Below are 11,080 nucleotides of genomic sequence, written 5' to 3'. Positions count from 1 at the left end.
GGCAACAAAGTAGACAGCACAATTAAAATTTTAAAATAAAAATGCCCTTTAGTACAGGGGTCTCCAACCTTGGCAACTTTAAGCCTGGCGGACTTCAACTCCCAGAATTCCCCAGCTGTCCGCCAGGCTTAAAGTTGCCAAGGTTGGAGACCCCTGTTCTGGTACAAATAGCAACATTCAGGTGAGCTTCTCTGGTGCGAGAACATCAGAAACTGAGAAGGGGCTTTTCTCAGTTACTGCCCATCTCATATCTGTCAGCTCAGACACCTGAATGAGGGGCTCAGATTATTTCAGAATGTAGACAACTGGGAGATGCAAAGGCATTCCTTTGGATACCCTGGTCCAAAGTCATGTAGGAAATTTCTTACATAGAAATATCAAAGCCATGGTATTTCTTACATAGATCTTTTGAGTCTTCCATCTTTTGAAGTTTTTCATATATGCTGAACCATGGGCCTTCAGACTACATAGGATATTAATTTGTAGCGTATGGCATGTTATATAAAAGAATATGATTAAGTTATTTCCAGTATGCACCAAGCCATTGAAAATTAAATGAGCTAAGGACCTCTGACCTCTGTCAGTCTATAAGAGCTAAATAGTCATATGGATTACAATGAGTCCTTTGGAAACAGAAGAAAGCGGGGGAGGAAAGAAGGAAGGAAGGTATGATTTCAGTCCTCTGTTCTTTAAATGCATTTGGAAAGTAGGGAAGAAATTAATATTATGTAAATGTCTTACATTTTGTTGAAAAAAAATCTTCATGGACACTGGATATTTTGATTCATCTTCATCGACCATTGAAAACAACAGTGCTATGAAATGACAAGTGTAAACAAACTTCACTGTCAAGGTGATCTGTGCTTTCTTTAAAAAATGTTTCTTGAAATAGCTGGTATGAAAAACTAGGTAGAGTCAACATTTAATATTAATTTTGTACCTATCTTATAAATATTGATTATTTAAACTGCTGATGCAGTACTTAGCATTTTTCAGAATCTGAAAATAAACTTTGTATCTAGTTTTCTAAGCTCCTTCTTTGTGAGCAGATGTCTTTCATTTTCTGAATATTAACAATTGTCAGGAAATCATCTTTGACTAGAAGAAAGAGTTTTCTTGAAACAAATATAAATGGTTAAAGCAACGGATATCTTCTTAGCCTTCAGGCTTTTATTTTCCCCCATAATAATATTCATGGGAGATAGGTTGGGTTGCAAAAGAATGGTTGGTCCAGAATCACCTGGAGAGCTTTCAGGGCTAACAGCTGGTCCAGCCCTAGTCTTAGTCTCCTATATTTGAAATAAATGTATTTTGGTGCATAACATTTGAACAATAAAATATAAATACAATGATCCTTTCCTACACAAAGTTATATTATGTTCGTCCTTATTACATTGGCGTAGCAAAAAAGTTTCTGTACTGAGTCTAACTGGCAAAGGAAAGCCATCACTCATTAACTTTTTCTGTGAATGTGCTTTGATTTTTCAATTGTGAAGTTTTTGCAAAATAGATTTGAGAGCACCATTGTGTCTTCTACTACAGCTTAGTACATCTGGCTTTAATAGAAAAGCCAAAGCTGCATTCCTGGACTGTTGGCCATGTTTTATGTTTCTTTTATCAACTGTAGATTTAAAGTGGAAGAAAAATTCACTCAAAGATTCAAGAGTCCATAGGACAACTTAGAACATTTTTCCATTACTGATAACTTTACTTGCATGAGATGGGAGATAGAAATGATTAACATTTCAATTCTAATACCTGCTTGCTCTGTGTATTGTGACAATAGTTTAGATCCTAAAGAGTTACTCATTAATTTTTTAGACACTGGCTATTGCCAAAGACCATTGCATCTAATTCTGGGAACAGTGGGAGACCATATCTGGATACACTATCCTTTGGAGAAATGCCATTTGAATAATCAGAAGAAACGTTTGTTTTAAAATCTAGTGTTTAAAAATATTGTTTCTGATTAAAAAAATTATTCTATCAGCTAAATCTGCACCACATTTTATATATCTGTTTTGGGGGATTCTCGTGTTTTTAAATTAATGATGCTTCCTGTTTTGACGATTGTCTTTTGAATTGGTAGTTTGTAATACGTGCATAATTTGAAGGATCACAGATTCATTTTGGAAAAACAAAGTATTAGCTTGAGCAGGTTTAAATGCCAAAATGTGTATCAGCTGTTAAATCTGGCTGAGAAACAAATTCAGGACATTACTCTTGGTCAATTTTGCAGGGATTATATGACTTCTTTTATTAGAAAGATTTAAGGATTATCTTCTGCTTTGGTGTATACTGAAAACAGTCAACGGAAGTTAATATATGAATAAAATACGATTACAGTTAAATATTAAAAGCATCTAAGAAAAGATTAGTGAGATTTACCAAATGTGTCTCCAAAGGGAATGCTTATACTGAAACAGCAGAGGAGATGGTCCTCTCTTGTATGCCAGAAAAGCCGCCCTGAGACTTCAGAGAGGGGCGGCATACAAATTTAATTAATTAATTAATTAATTAATTAATTAATTAATTAATTAATTAAAAAATTAATCTTTGACAATGGGATCCAATTCAAAAGGGCATCTTCTGTAGACCTTAACAACTGGATAGGCTGTAATAAATTTGATCTTTTGAGAACAGTTCTGTGATCCCATTAGGTTAACAACAACACTTGGTTAAATACAGTTGGTTGATTGGATTGTGCAAACATAGTCATTATCAATGAACCTATTCTAGTACCTTGCTAGTTGGCACACTGAAGAGCATTCCACAAACTGCAATATTTTGCTGCAATTTCCACGAATTACAACCAAGGGGGAAAACTTGCTTTAGAAGGGAAGTTTCTTTTTTAAAAGAAGAATCAAATGTATCTCTTGTTTGTAAAGCATGTTTTTTAAAAAACAAGATTTTTTTCATCCCAGGAATTTCAGATCTTGAAGATTATCGTGTGCTGGGAAAGAGAAAAAGTTACTTTCTGTTCTCAGAATGCAGGGATTTTCATTTTGTTTCTGGCTGGCTTATCTCTTGCAAAGGGAAAGCTCATCTGGGAATTTCTGTTTGAAAGGACTGCATGAAACTAACTATCTTGGTGTTCACTTGAAACCTACGGGTATTGCTAATGAAACTTCGTCAGATCAAATGGGGTTGTGTACCAAGAATGGCAAGATTATTAATAAAAGTATATAACTGCTAGAACAATTTCTTAGCAATAGCTCCATGCTATAGAATCTGTTGAACTTTGCCACAGTCTACCAAAACACTGAAATAATCTAAACTTTCATTTTAAATGCTTCTGGCTACAATTCTTATTATCCCGCAGGGAATGAAGACAATAATGGCTAAAATACATACAGCATATTAGACTGGGGAAAATTGTTATACTTAGTACTGAGATACTCTTTTGTCAATTTTCCTTTCTTCTGCCTTTTTTTTGGGGGGGGGCATATTGGGCATAAATCCTCCAAAAGGGAGTAGAATTTTTTTTTCTTTCCAGCTGCCTTCAGTTCCAGGTGGAGTACAGTTCTCTTGTGTTTAAAATGTCTCCAAAATCCTGGGCTGTTCCTGCAAAATAAAATATATTAATATGTATCACCAATATTTCTTTTTATATGTACAGTACTGTGAAATGGAAGGGGTGATAACATAAATACCTTCTGGCCTATCCCTTTTTGCAAGAGTTCCCCAGGAAATGGTAGTTATGATTCCTGACATTCTGGTCTGTCCAGTTGAAAAGTTCTTAACCCTCTTACCCAGAATATATCCCTTCAGCCCAATTCTAGGAAAATAAAAAGATACTTTTAATCTTTCTGCCTAAAACCCCAAATACAGAAACTGTTCGGCCTGTCCTGAAACTCAAAACTATGGAACTCTGCAGTTTGGGGAAGTTTTAATGAAAATTTCCCTTCTAAAATTAATAAAGCCAGATTTCTAGATAAAAATAAAGGGATTATTGGGAGGTTTCCTGCACTGGGTCATGGAAGTGACTTCTGCAGCTTTTTATACTTCGGCTAGTGCAGGGGGTCTTTAACCTGAGGGTTTGTGGATAATTTTCAGGGTGTCCGTGAACTTGGATGGTATATAAAATTACAACTTTATTTTCACTAACTGTTAACTGAAATTTAGCTGTAATTTAGATTTTCATTCAATAATAACATAGGCAACAAAGTAATTTATGGCCTCCAGCCTGCAAAAATAGGGTTTAATTTCAATACTATGTAAAAGTATTATACCCTTAAAAAGTAGGAACAGAATACATTTTATTGTGTACACTACCCTTTTCTCCAAAACTATGCAAGTAATAATGATCAATACAAGTTTTAGTTCAAAGGTTCTTTTGTGCCTAAATATCCATAAAAAAGGTAAAGGTAAAGGTTCCCCTCGCACATATGTGCTAGTCGTTCCTGACTCTAGGGAGTGGTGCTCATCTCCGTTTCAAAGCGGAAGAACCAGCACTGTCTGAAGACGTCTCCATGGTCATGTGGCTGGCATGACTAAATGCCAAAGGTGCATGGAACACTGTTGCCTTCCCAGCAAAGGTGGTCCCTGTTTTTCTACTTGCATTTTTTACGTGCTTTCGAACTGCTAGGTTGGCAGAAGCTGGGACAAGTAACGGGAGCTTACCCCGTTATGTGGCACTAGGGATTCGAACCGCTGAACTACCGACCTTTCGATTGACAAGCTCAGTGTCCTAGCCACTGAGCCACTGCATCCCTCTCTAAATATCCATACATGCCAGTAATATTTTGATAATTGCATTTGAACATAATAAGTTTCTTTTGTTACACAATTTATGCATTTTATGCATTTGAATAATTTGTTCTGAGAAGGTGTCCATGGGTTCCATTAGATTGTGAAAGGGGATCAGTTTCCCCAAAAGGTAAGAACCCCTCCTTTGAAATCTTTTTTTCTAAATAAGTAAACTCCTCCTGGAAAAGCTCTCCAAAAGAGACAAAATCAAGTTAGTCAGAATATGCTACTAATCCTTATGGAAGAGTGAGGTACTGTACCTAGTGAGATAAACATATCTAAAAATAGGCCATTAGTTGACCCAGATTTCTGGTGACAGTTGTGAAGATGAGAAGAATTAAAAAGTGGGAGCTTTCAACCTTTCATTCCTAAAGATTTTTTTTTCGCATCTTAACACCATCTTCTGTCCTCAGTGTAAGTTCAGTGTTTCTCAGCCTCAGCAACTTTTAAAATATAAAGCCACAATTCTGAGAGTTGAACTCCACACATCTTAGGTTTCTAAATTTGAAAAACACGGGGGTAGATGCTTGATTGTTTTTATTGCCACCACTTATCTGTTTTGGAGGTACCTGACATGTCCCTCCGCCCTTAAACCTGTTGCAAGAGATCTCCACAGCCTAAGACCTGATTTGTAATCAAAACATGGAGTGAGGGGAATACTAAAACTGAAATGTTAAACTGCTTCTTGAACTTTGTAGGTTTAAGGCACGTAACTAGGGAAATTAACTTCCCCACCCCTCTTTCCTTTGGGAAGTTAGATCAATAATACAGGATATAAAATACACTTTATTTTTTAAAAAATTAAAAATACATAAGCTGTCATTTTAACTCTGGGCAGTTACGTGCAAAAGCAAGATTTTGAAATAAGGAACACAATGCTGATAAAATTGCAACCAGCATTCTAAAGGAATCTTCCATAAAAATCTGCTGGATAGAAAAATATGTACTTGGAGTATATCTGGTGGTGGTGGGGAATCAACTGTATAAAGAGCCCAAAGTGTAACAATTTCAAATCATTGAGCTGCGCAAATACAATGAACTTTTATCACAATTGCTACAAAGAGAAATAGATCATTGTAGAAGCAGCACAAAAAATAAAGAGTAACCATGGTATAATCTTGTGCAGACATTTATAACTCTTTCTACCCAAGCAACAGTTCTTTTGAATCTGAAATTCCTTCCTGGTTCAGTTTTACTGGCACTTGCTTTTTAGTTTTGAAGTTCAGAGCTTAAGTTTGAAACTAAGGGAAGATTGTTTCCAACTTGTCACCTTTACTGCAGTGTCCCTACAGTACTCCCTTTTCTCACCTGAATAGGGAGCAATTCGTTATTTATGTATTACATTTATTTGTAGGCCACCTACTCAAATAACTCTAGGCAGCTTACAACTTGTTTTAGTTTTATTTATAACATCAGTGAAAACCAGGAAAATATTTACATAGTTAACCGTCTCCTTCATTTAGACTCTAGAATCTTCAGCTATTTAACATTATTTATTCAAAAAATTATAAACAAAAGCAGGAGGAGGTTAAACAACTTAAATGCTAATAGGAGGAGACCTCCATATGGAAAACTGTCAACAGTATATAACATTTAGGAAGTGTGATGAACTACTCATTGGGGAATTACAAATCAACTAAAGTCACACCAAAATACACTGGGATTGAATCAGATTTCCCAACTAGGGAATTTCGTTTCAGACCCTATCGGGAAAAATAATGTTTAAAACGAATTCCTCAGAAAAGACATTGTTAAACCTTGTTGGTGAGCTTCAGACGGCGGTCCTATCTGCAAATACTGCCTCTAAAATAATGGAATTTTTACTTTAGCACAAGGAACCGCATCTTGAAGTTTTCTTGCAAACTTTTTTTTTTCCTCTAGAGCAGAAGGATTTCTACTTTTTTCTCTTTCCTCATCACCAACCATCTAGTCAGCCAACTGTTTATTATCCTCATCCCCACATAACACTAAGGAGTCAACCGCTTTCAGTCTCTCCCTTCCAGGTAAGAAAAAAAGCATAGCAATCCTCACTGGGGACCAGTTGCTTCTATGATGGCAAATGGCAAGAGAATAAGGTGAGTCACAGATCAATAGATCCAGAGGCTATCATGAGGGTGCAATCCTGCTTTACAAAGATCCTACATACCTCATTCATAGGTACAATTAGGATCCCAGCCTAAAGATTTTTTAAACTCTGAGATACGGAGGATCCCGGATCTGCGCACCTTCCGCCGCGCTCTAAAGATCTTTTCATTTCACCAGGCGGGCCTGGCCTAACTTTCTCCCTCTTTTTAAACAATTTTAATATTTTAATATTTTCAATATTTTTTAATTTTCAAAGTTTAAATCTGTTTTAAATTGATTGGGGTTTTAATCTGTCTGGGCCAAATTATTTAATTTGATTTTAGTTTTGTTTTTTAAATTTTGTATGTATGTATTTTATTGTTGGCTGTTCACCACCCTGAGTCCTTCGGGAGAAGGGCGGTATACAAATTAAATAAAAGTAAAGTAAAGTTGTGGGACATGCAGGGCTCCCATTCTTTGCAAAAGCTTCCATCTAAGAAAAAAAAATGCCACGAATCAATTTTTATTATTAATACTGACTTAAAAATTCATCTCATTTTTTATTACAAAGAATCTGAAAGTAGGAACAATGGAAAGCTGTGTGATCACAGAGACATTTTTTTTCATACAGCATACAGCCTGGCTCATTTGCATATCCAGTTAATATTCAAAACGCTCTCTGTTGTCATTTTCTGTGTGGTTCCTGCTTGCTTGCTATCTCTTGTTCACTATGGCTCTTTTGTCGATGATTGACAAAAGATTGACGGGATGGGGGTTAGATTCGCTTGCAACAGTTGCCAAATTTGATTTAAGAGAAGGAGCTGGAGGAGGAGAGTAATCTAGTTTCAATTTCTCAGCAAAGCAGAGAAGAGAAACACAACCGTTCGGCACATTTTGCAGAAATGCAATCTCTTATCCATCGATAGGCAATAGCTAAATAATACAACAACATAATTCATGTTCTCTTGTGTCATCATGCTGACATCTCAAGGTTGTATTTAATTCCACTTCCACTAATTGTACATCACAGCCCATGACCTCTTCATGATTCCAACTCTGCCGAAGGGCTTAGGAATTGGGAAGTTAATGTCTAATTATATATGAGTCGCCCAACTCTGCTGCTGTTTATAGCTGGGCAATCATTAGTTGTGCCAAATTGAAACAATCCAATTTCTAAGTCCTTGAGGTATCGTGCCCAGTGCCCCAACTGCAATTGACACTCATGTCAACTATTTCCAAACTAGAATCCTTGGTGCCCTCTGAGCTTGGTTGTCTGCTTACGGTCGCTTCATTACCAGGCCAGATAAAACTTTCACTAAGGATGCTGAAGGTGCACTGAAGATGCTAATCAGACTGATAACAAAATGTCTGCAAGCAAGCAACCAAGCTCAGAGAGCACCAAGAACTCCACAATTCAACCCTGAAGTACATATATTCTCTTCTAATAGTACTTCCAAAGTTTTGCAATCTCTTATTTCCAAATCGCAGTATTTTGTAATCTTTTTAAATTCTTTCAACATCAGTTCCTCTTGAAATGAATGGGTGCATCAATAAACCAAACATGATTCTTTTCTAGCACTGATGATGAATTACCTAGTTTGTGTAATGTAAGGTCTGCAAGAAAACAAGCGAGCTCAGAGAGCACTAAGGACCCTTCAACCCCGAGCAACAAATATTCTCCTTTATTGGTATGATGTTTTTCAATGAGAATAATGCCTGGTGTGTTCAATCTGTATTTTAAACTCCCATAAAATGTTCAATGACTTTGTGATGTCATAATTCCAGTAATTCTTGTTGACTGTGAATCCATATGTTTTATGTAAATTCCAGTCTTCCCAACTCAATCCTGCTTTTTTTTTTTTTTGCATTATGTGTGGGTAATTTTCCTGCTTCTAGTTACAGTATAACGGTCAGCTATTTCAACCTTAACTCAGCACAATTGACATTTATTATCCAAACTAGTCCCTTAGTTTTCCTTTGATACTTTTGTTCTTGGTCAATAAAAAAAACATTCCTTTTATTTCCTTTTAATGTACCATTCGCTGGCTACTGCCATGTTCTGCTGTTAAACAATTTTTCTTTCTTTTGGTTTTTCAATTTTCTAAACTCCTTTCAAGCCATTGCTTTTTATAGTCATGTTTTGATTCCATTTCTCCAAATAACTCTTCCTTCTGAGATTCTTCCAAAGTTTTGTTTTTAGGTTTTTTTTCCAATAATTTTTTATTTTTAAACAAAAATAAAACATAAAAACTTCATCATTCCATACAATTACAGACAGTATATTGATCAGTTTGTATCTTTTTGTGCTCCCTCCTCTCTTCAAAATATCACTATTTTGAGGTTATTTTCATATAAAAAAAAAGAAATTCACTTAATTTATCTCAGCATCCACATATTTCATGTTTATCTCCATTTTTTATTGTCCATCCATCATGTTTTGATTCCATTTCTCCAAATAACTCTTCCTTCTGAGATTCTTCCAAAGTTTTGTTTTTAGTTTTTAGTTTTGTTTTGCTTTTTCATCTTGACCTGAATTAAAGGATTACAGGAATGTAAAAAAAGAGTTTATATAATCACTAAAGCCCTATTATTTTTTCCCTTCTCACTGTTTGCCCATGAGTTGATTGGCCCTATTTTCCCATCATTTAGACTAGGATTTTCCTTAACTACTTGCAATGTTTTTCTTTTTACCTGGCTCTACAAAAGATAAATATCCCAAATATCTATAAACTTACTCAGGTGCTAGACTTTGGATGGTTGTTCTGCTTAGGAATTCATGAGTTGAATATCTTCTTGGTAGTTAGTGCCCTTCTCCTTCTGTACTTCAATTATCACACATTTATCAACTCCAATTGGCATTGCAATATCACTACTAAGTGTCTGAACAGTGTTTACTAATGATTTCCACATGGCTTTTGATTTAGTGTATAATTTTAAATCATCCTATGTTTTAAAATGGAAGATTATTTTTAAACGGGTGCAAAACTGATGGCCATGCTTTGCGTTACTTAGCACGCCTGTCAATAGCATCATTGCCAAATTGAAACATTCTCCTTTTTATTCTTAGTAGACATAATCCATCATTATTAAGTATTTATTTTGTCTTCCATGCTTTTATTATTGTTTCTATAAACCCTTAGATATTTTGACTGATACCAAGCATTTCCAAACTTTTTGTAATCCAGTTATCTAGAAGGGACTCAAATCTTCTGTTTCAATTCTTCTGGATCCTTGATTCCAATCTTATATTGTGGGTTTTTTATAGCTGTAGCTTCACTTGTTCCTCTTTCAATTTTTCTAAGTTTTACATTTTTCAAAATTCTAAAGTTTGCCTGCAGATTGTTTACTGTCAATTCTAAATTAGTTTTCCATTCCATTTTCCAATTACCTTCCCTAATTTGCTTTTGTTTCTTAATTTCATATCCTCGGTCTTTGGGTGATAACATAAGCAGCAGAATATATCAAGCTGTTCTATTTTATCAGGTGTTGATAATGAAATGGTTTCCAATACTTTGTTTGTGAAGAATCTGTAATAAAGTTCTTCTATTTGTTGGCATTTAAGGCAGGAAGTTTCATTTTTGCTATCCGTTCCAATTTTTTTAATGACTTTTTCAGCTTTCCAGTTCATTCTGGTTACTTGTGCCTATGAATTGCTACATTTTCTTTCCTAAGAATTTTCTTGAGAATCTTGACTCTTGTTTTCTATACTGCTCAAAAAAATAAAGGGAACACAAGCAGAAGACATCCGAGATCTGAATGAATGAAATAGCCTTATTAAATACTTTGTTCTTTACATAGTTTATACACTGCTCAAACAACTAAAGGGAACACAAAACTACTGTATGTAATGAACAAAGTATCTATTAAGGCTATTTCATTCATTCAGATCTTGGATGTCTTCTGCTTGTGTTCCCTTTATTTTTTTGAGCAGTGTATTTCCATTGAAAGATTGAAGTACCCACCATCATGCATATGTAGCTCTTCGGGTGTCAGTCTTCAAAAACCAAGAAAAACACATTGTGATTCTTCCAAACAGATTTCTTTATTGTTCCTCAGCCATAGACAAAATCTTGCCAAACTATAGCGAACTATCACCCCCAATAAACCATAATGTATACTGTGGGAAGTATTAGGAAGACGGCTTGTCTTCAGCCTTTTTCTCTCACACAAACTATCTGAACTGAATTGTCTCTTGCTGTTCTGAAATGCACTCCCTTCCTCTTGGGAATCCAGACTACATTCCATCACATCAGGTTTTTCCAATTGC

The sequence above is a fragment of the Pituophis catenifer genome, unplaced genomic scaffold (genome assembly GCF_029215685.1).
Source record: "Pituophis catenifer annectens isolate HBS135680 unplaced genomic scaffold, rPitCat1.0.hap2 SCAF_4, whole genome shotgun sequence".
Lineage (NCBI taxonomy): Eukaryota > Metazoa > Chordata > Lepidosauria > Squamata > Colubridae > Pituophis > Pituophis catenifer.
The sequence above is the reverse complement of the archived record's forward strand: the minus strand, read 5'-3'. Positions refer to the sequence as shown.